Source organism: Canis aureus, chromosome 9 (assembly GCF_053574225.1).
Source record: "Canis aureus isolate CA01 chromosome 9, VMU_Caureus_v.1.0, whole genome shotgun sequence".
Classification (NCBI taxonomy): Eukaryota; Metazoa; Chordata; class Mammalia; order Carnivora; family Canidae; genus Canis; species Canis aureus.
This window is the reverse complement of record NC_135619.1, coordinates 16858159-16867162: the sequence shown is the minus strand read 5'-3', so window position 1 is coordinate 16867162 and position 9004 is coordinate 16858159.

Here is a 9004-nt window from a genome sequence, read left to right as displayed (position 1 = left end):
AGTCTGGAGAGGTTAAGAGACAGCTCAGTTACTGAGTAGCAAAGCTGATTCCTGTCCAGTATACTTTTCACTCTGCATTTATATAATGGAGAACGAGTTACTAATTTACTTTTTTTTAAAAGTAGAATAATCTATTTTTTTTTTGAGCAGGATATAATTACTCAGTATATTTTCAAAGTAGTGTCTCAAGAATATTTGAAAAATAGTCTTGGGATTTTTGTCTCCTAAGGAAGCCCATGGTCATAAAAGCCTAAAATAATTTTACACTTCAAAGATTTTCTTAGATGTTTCGGTATTGTAAATTTATGAGATTATGGAAACCCGTAAGGATTGTATAGACCCATTTTCCAGAAAGCTGATACCTCTTGTTTTTTTTTTTTAGAAAAAATTGTTTTAAAGATTTTAAGTAATCTCTACACCCAACATGGGACTCAAACTCGCAACCCTGAATTCAAGAATCACATGCTCTACTGGACATAGCCAGCCAGGCCCCCAAGGCTGATACCTCATTCTTTTTCCAAAAACTTGGATGTCTCCCTCCCTATGCTCCTCTAGTCATCTTTCAAAGAAGAAATAGTACTTTGTATTAAAGTGGCTAAGTATTAGAAGTTTGTTATCAGATTGCTTGGGTTGTTCACATATCAGCCTTTAACACTTATCGAGTGACCTTAAAAAAATCAACCTCTCGGAGCCTTAGTTCATGTATAAAAGGAGATAGTGATTGTACCCTATCTCATAGAATTTGAGGATTAATGAAAACACCTTGAGTAATTACTGGCACATAGCGCTCTATAGGGACACCTGGGTGGCTCAGTGGTTGAGTGTGCCTTTGGCTCAGGTTATGATCCTGGGGTCCTGGTATCAAGTCCCACATCAGGCTCCCCAGAGGGAGCCTGCTTCTCCCTCTGCCTAGACCTCTGCCTCTCTCTGTGTCTCTCATGAATATATAAATAATTTTTTTTTTAAATTTGCAATCCAAACCAGGACTTTTTTTTTAGAACAAAAGGGAGAGTTTTAATAATTATCCCAGGACAACAGGCTTAAGTTGTAACAGTTCCCAGCAAACCAGATGTAGTCATACTACCAAAAAGTAGGCTGGTGTCAAAATGTAATACTTAAATAGAAGAAACTGTATAAAAAATTCAAAGTTATTAATTTCAACTTTATAAGGTACTAGTATGCTAAGATTCTCTTGAAGTACATGATTACTTTTAAGTAATTGGCCTCAGAACAGTCAACTTTGGATTTTTTAATGCAATTTTTTTTTTGTAGCTTTCCTTTTTTTTTTTTTTTTTTTAATCAGAGCGAGAGAAGATGGGGGGAAGGGGTAAAGGAAGAAGGAGAGAGAAAATCATAAGCGGGCTCTACACCCACCACAGAGCCCATTGCAGGGCTTGATCTCACCCTGAGATTATGACCTGAGCCAAAATCAAGAGTCAGACACTTAACCGACTTAGCCACCCAGGTGCCACTTTAGCTTTCCTTTTGACTTTTTACAAACTCTTAGATACTGCATTTTACTATTGACAGTCTATTTATAGCATTTTCTCTTAATTGTTGCTTTTCATCTCATGTGGACTTGGAAAGCCAGGTTGTTTAGAATTGTGTATATAAAGTGAATAGACTTGGGCTTGAGAGCAAAATACCTGAGCACATGAACCTCCTAACATTTCTTTTGGCTATTTAAAGAACTTTGGTGTACTTTCTGGATTCTTGGTTTTTGGATTTTTAGTAAGTATGTAAAATAGCTGAGCTGTAGATAAAAGAAGCATTGCTGTATCCCTGCAAGGCATCTAAAATATTTTATTAAAAATATTTAATATAAATATTTTTATTTATAAAAAATTTTAATATATTTTTAGGGCAGCCCCGGTGGCTCAGTGGTTTAGCACCGCCTTTGGCCCAGGGTGTGATCCTAGAGACCCAAGATTGAGTCCCACGTCAGGCTTCCTGAGTGGAGCCTACTTCTCCCTCTGCTTATGTCTGTGCCTCTCCTTCTGTCTCTAATGAATAAATAAAATCTTTAAAAAAATATATTAAAGATTTATTTATTTGAGAGCACAAGTGGGAGGGGGGAGAGAGAGAGCACTAGCAATGAGGGTTGAGAGAGAATCACTAAGCACAGAGCCCGATGCAGGGCTCTATCTCATAACTCTGAGATCATGACCTGATCATGATCAGGGCCAAAACCAAGAGTTAGATGCTTAATGGACTGTACCACCAGGCATCCCTGTCATTAATATTTTAATTTTTTTATTTTAAATTCAATTAGCCAACATATAGTACATCATGTTTCAAACGTAGTGTTCCATAATTTATCAGTTGTGTATTGTCATTAATATTTTAAAAAGTTACTTTTGTCTTTGGCAATGCTTGTATTGTTAAAGGCACACAAATGAATTTGTTCCCATTAAGAGAAAAGGCTTATTCTAGATTATTGAAACAACGGAATATGAGAATATGCATTTGATAAGCAAAGTAATCTTTAAAAATGGAAAATGCCAATTAATCTTTTGAGCTTATTAGATTTTTCTTAAATGTACCTTAGATTTGTTCACTTGGAAATAGCTTTGATTACTCTTCATCTAGATATATAAATACTTTCATTTACTCTTGACTTCTACAGCAAGTTTGATTATGCATACAGAATGGTTTAGTAGTTTATTCGGCATAACATGAAAGAACAGATAACATGAAAATTTGGAACAGATTTTTGTTCAAATGTATAATTTTCTAACATGAAAACTCAAGTTAATGGCACGAACTTTTGTACTTTTTTCCTCATTTTATATATTCGTAATGGTGGAATTTCAAATATTTCCTTTGGGAAATTGATAGTTACTGAGTGAGTCAAAATTTGTGGGCATATGGCCCATCGTTTCTTTTTTTTTTTAAGATTTTATTTATTCATTCATGACAGACGCACAGAGAGAGAGGCGGAGACACAGGCAGAGGGAGAAGCAGGTCCCATGCAGGGAGCCCAATGTGGGACTCGATCCCGGGTTGATCCGGGGACTCGATCCTGGGCCTCCAGGATCATGCCCTGGGCTGAAGGCAGGCGCCAAACCGCCAAGCCACCCAGGGATCCCTGGCCCATAATTTCTATGTGTTCCTGTAAGCTGATAGGGCCTTTTTTAAATTATTATTAGCAACAAACTAAATCACCATATGAAAAAGGTAGGCAGTTCCCAAATTGGCGTAATTAGTTTTGTCAAAGGTCAAAATGGCAGTACTTTGTTCTAGAAATCATAAAATGTTGCTATATCATATAAGGAATAAGATATAAAAGAGATGTAGACTTCATGAAATAAATGTAAAAGAATTTTATGTGAAGATTAATGTGTAAACCTTTTGTGTATAAAGAAGCAATGGATCAGGGACACCTGGCTGGCTCAGTTGGAAGAGTGTGCAACTCTTGATCTCAGGATTGTGGGTTCAAGCCCCATGTTGGATGTAGAGATTACTTAAAAATAAAATCTTTAAAAAAAAAAAAAAAAAAGCTATAGGGCACCTGAGTGGCTCACTCAATTAAGTGTCCAACTCTTGGTTTTAGCTCCGGTCATGATCTCAGAGTTGTTAGATCAAGCCCAATATTGGGCTCTGTGCTCGGTGGGGAGTCTGCTTGAGATTCTTTCCGTCAGTCCCTCCCCTGCATGGTCTCTCTCTCTCTCTCTCAAATAAATAAATCTCTTTGTTTTCTTAAGATTTTATTATTAGTGAGAGAGTATGAGTGGGATAAAGGCCAGAAGGAGAGGAAGAAGCAGAGAGCCTGATGTGGGGCCCAATCCCAGGACCTTGAAATCATGACCTGAGCTGAAGGCAGAGACGCTTAGCCAACTGAGCCACGCAGGCACCCCCCAAAATAAATAAAGCTATGGATCAAAGAACTAGAGAAAAAGAGTGACAACCCCTTTACTCTTACTGCTTATTGATAATTATGTTATGAAGGGATGTAAAGATATTTTATAGTTTCCATTTCAAAAAGTCTTTTACAGAAGGGAGAACAGGATGGGAAGCTAACAAAACTGGTGTTAGCCATTTTCCTAATTGCAATATATTTAGATTTTAGAACATATCTGGGTTTTTTAGGCTTGATTTTTAAAAGTAACATTGTTGATTGACAACTTGTAATACTATTGCCTAGCAAGTCATGTGTAGACTTTGAATAGCTGCTGCATTAGAATTAAATTTATGATGACGTTGATTTAGCAAGTACTTCCTTATTTTGGCTTTGTTTATATCTACATGCTAAAGAGAAAATGCCTTATAGTTATCATTGAATAGCAGTTTTTAAGAAATACCAGGTGATTGAATTAGGTAGATAATCTTGTGTCCTGGCTATAGAAAAAAGTTTTGGGATTAGTTGAAATGTCATTCAGTGTCATTGCCCCTGCAACAATAGTTTTCTTCTCTGAGCTGGATATTTTATTTCACTCAGACTTTCTTTTGGAAATATGTAAAATAATGAATAGAATTCTTAAAAATGAGCCTTAGGTAAAACAGAAATGACATTCTGATGGGAAAACCCTAAAAAATGAGCTAGACTAACATGGTTGATATTTTTCTGGGTAACTTTTTTAAGTGATTACACTTTTATTTAAAAAATAATGTGTTTAGTGTGGAATCTGCAAAATACAGAAAAGAGCAAATAAAGATAAGTCATGAGTTAATTTTAAATATTGCAGACAAAGTATCCTGTTAAGCTATTATGAATTATATGGAGATACCTGTAGTTAAAACTAGTTTTTAAGTCGATTTATGCATGCTGGTAAAAAGGAGGACTTCATCCTTAAATATTGTTTGTACAAATTCCTTAGTATTTTTTATCCCAGAAAGAGAACTTTATTGTGGCTTAGTCACAGAGGAGCAGATTTGGATCTTGAAAACTATGCATCCCGTCTATCTGAATGCTTGCTAGATGACTTGGTACCATCTACCATAAATATTTGAAGCCACAAAATTTCCCTGTATTTGTTATGCCATCTACTTTGGTTTCATTGGGACTTGATAATGGGCACCCATTATATAACGTTCACTGTTCCCCAAAGAAATTATTTTACAAAATAGTTTCCAATATCAGGAGTCTACTTTTATCCTGATGTGTGTATGATAAAGGTGAATAAATACTAGTTCCTTGTATGCAGTGTAAAGAAACCATCCTTCAATCTACTTTGTACCCTGCTAAAAGATTTAAGATAAAACAATGTATATATTTTGCACTAAGCCAGAAGTTACCTATATTTAAGCATTTGTGTTCTGTGTGCTATTCCAAGAGGGTCTGGTAATCCCTGTGATTAAAGAGACATAAGATTTATGTTTGCTGTGAAGAAACATGATCTTCCTGGCCACTATGAATCATTCTGGAAACATTCCATCTCTGTTTCCCAATTACTCAGATCATTAGATCAAATTTAGTTCAGTTCAACAAACATGAAGCACCTTTCATGATCTCAAAGTCTAAAGTGATACAGGAAAGGCAAGCATATAAACAATTACAATGCAATGTGATAAGTACGATGATATGTTACAAGAAATAGAAGAGGGAATGATTAACATTGAAGTTGGATGGGCTTCAAAAAGGCCTCATAGAAGAAGTAATGTTTGAGCTGGGCTGTGAAGAGTGGTAGAGTTAACCAGAATGCAGTATGAGAGGATGGCCCTGGAGAAAGGAAAAACCGTGCAGAGCCCCTGCAAATAGTTCATCACAGCTGCTTAGTTTAGTGTGAAGCACTGTGATGAGAGAAGTGTGGGAGAGGTATGAGCCATATCGTCAAGGGCCATGGATACCGTGCTAATGAACATGAAACCTGTGCCTGGTAAAGAGCCAGTGCAGGGTTTTAAGCAGAGGAGTGCCATGATCTTTCTGAAACACAAGTCTGATCACTTTATGACCATGTTGAGAATGTACAGGAGGGTGAGGAAATTGGAAGCAGTTAGGCCTGAATTAAGGCAGTGGCAAATGTGCTTAGGATGAGTGTATTTAAGAAGTATGTAGGAGAATTGACAGGACTTGATTTCAGAATTAAAGGATACAAGGCTTTAACCGTTATTTGGGAAATGTTAGCTACATTTTTAGTATTGTTGATATTTAAGGTCATTTAAACATCAGATTGGCTAAGAAGAGAATATCTGTAATGTGGAAAAAATTTGTAAATGTGGAAAAAATATTAAATATTAACACCTTTTTAATGAAAGTAGCATTTTGAAATAAACCATTGGCTAAAAAGTTGTAGTTCTGCTACTTGAATTTAGATTTATAAACCTGGTTTGCAGTAATGTTCATAAAACAATGGTTTCATTAAATAAGAAAAATTAAAACAACCATAGCTATAACATCTTTGAAATGGAATATATCCTATAGTTTTAAAAATCATTGTTGAATTTTTCTATTATTCCACGCTTGAGCTTTTAGTGTAAAACTCTTATTTGATCACATACAAGACACACCAAACTCCTGGATCAAAAATTTTAGAATTTAGCAATATTCATATACTCTGCTCATTAGAGAAAGCCTGTCCCACTGTGCTAGTGATAGAAAATGGAATTCTCAGGTCATCTGAAAGGTCACTTTCTATTAAGGAAGATTTTTAATCCTTACTTGTAAATAAAAGCTATTTATAAACATACATCTTAATTCCTTTCATAAAATACTTTCAAAGATTCCTCTGTTTTCAGCAGCTTGTAATAAACATTGCTTAACCATATTGGTTTTTAATACTGCTTTTATGGTAAATAAGCTCACTTTTTTGAAAGGCCTTATACACATCAGGAAATATTTATTTAGTGTCTATTTGTAGAACACTACTCTGGCCATCCTGAGAAATAAACTTCTCAAGGGCACTTCTTTAATCCAGTTGGCGAAACAAAATAGACCTGTGAACTAATAAGTATTCAGAGATAAGCAATTGAATAAGCATTGAGGGGGTGCAGAAAAAAGAATAGAAAGAGAAAAGATTTTGTAGAAGTGAGTTTTAAATAGCATTTAGGGAATATAATTTTTTTTTAAATCAAGACATTTTCCCTTCAAATAGAGAACTATTCGAAACAAGGATCCAACAGCCTCTTTCTTCACTGAATATCTCTTTAAAATTAAGAACAAAAAGGGCCTTTTTATCACCACTAACATTAAATTCTTTTGGAGAAGGACTAGGGCCAAAATAGAGACCTTACTTTGGGAGCTTTGTTTTCCATGTGGGTAATTGTCACAGAATCCTGAGTTCCTACAGGGGTTCTTAACCTCTTGTACCATAGATCCCTTCTTAGAATAAGATTTTAAAATTTATATGTATGTATTTTATTTATATATATAAAATATATCAGTCAAAAGTGATAACATGCTTCTTTAATAACACATGACAGTGTCTAGTGGCAATATAATAAATACCATAATATGTAGTGATGAATGTAAATAATACTTTCTGATCTGCAGTAACATAATATTACTTGAATATATGATTTCTATTGGTGACGAACCCATAAGTACTGCTGATTGTACTGTGGTTTATGGTCTATATTCCTATTTTGGGGGGTCTGTATTCATAGTTTAAAGAAGTAATAGATTTCAGTAGCGGTTAGTTAAAATAAAGGTGTTTTAACTTTCAGGGAACCTGGGTGGCTCAGTCAGTTAAGTGTCTGCCTTTGGCTCACATCATGAAACCAAGGTCCTGCGGCTGGCTCAGCAGGGAGCCTGCTGCTTTCTCTCCCTTTACCCCCTTCACCATGCTCATGCTCTCTTGTACATGAGCACTCTCTCTCTCAAATAAATAAATAAAATCTTTTTTTTTAATGTAATTTTTCATAGGTCCCCTGAATTCTTTCCATGGATCGCTTGGACATTCAAAGACCCCAGGTTAAGGAACCCTATGGTAGGGGTTCCTTGCTGGCTCAGCCAGTAGAACATGTTACTCTGAATCTGAGGGTTGTGAATTCAAACTCCTGTTGGGTGTGGAACCTACTTAAAAAAAATAAAAATAAAGAAAAGAAACCCCATGGCTTAGGAATTACCTGAGAGCCCCAGGAAGTAAAGGACTAAGTAGATAGGGCTCACATTCACTTCAAAGAAGTTGCTTTTATTTTGTTTTATATATCAGAGTTCATATAAGATTTCATTCGGAATAAAAATGTTTTGGGGGGCTAAATACTGTATAATTTTTGAAAATAATTGTAAATGAAAAATTCTCTGTTTATCTTGCTCTTTTAACTTAAACTGATTTCTTTTGTAAATATTCTAAGCACGTGAGTGTACCATCCAGTTTATGACCCTGGAAATAGAGATTCAGAAGTCAACAGTGTATAGTTGAAACCATGGAACATCAGTAAGATTGCCCGGCAGTAATCTGCGTGAGTGTAACATGAGAAGAGGAGCAGGCCAACGGGTAGGCAGAAGAGAAGCCTGGAGAGAACGGAGGAGTTGTCAGGAGGTGGGAGCACACAGCTTCCATAATGTTACAGAAGCAAAGGGTGTCAAATGCTGGAGATGTCACGTAGCATGAGGACAAAATGAATCAATCCACCAAACTTGGCCGTAAGGAAGTCAGTGAAATTTCCTGTGGCGTTTTCAGCAGGGTGGGGAGGACTGATGCCAGTCTGAAAAGACTGAACAAGTGATGAAGTGGAAATGGTGTGGTATAGACCAGTGCTTTGCGAAGGTCTGTGGTGAAGCACAGTGTCTGTGATTCCCAGTCTGTCACGGACTGACAGCAGTCCTGCTGTGCGTGACCAGTATGTTGGATAACCACCAGCTAACAGGTCTATACTCTGTTGAACAAGACAAGCCCACTGATGACAGGCTTGGAGATCATGGCCATGTCAAATTGCTATAGAAGTTTCTAAATGTTCATTCTTAATTATGTACAGCAGCAGAGGTGTATAGATTATTCTTTCAAGAAACTCGTCTGTCAAGGAAGAGAAAGACTAGTCAGTACTCTGTGGGGCCTATAGGATTGGAAGGAGGTTTCTGCCAGTATTATCTCTTACTTTCTCTATACCAAGAACTATTTTAGGC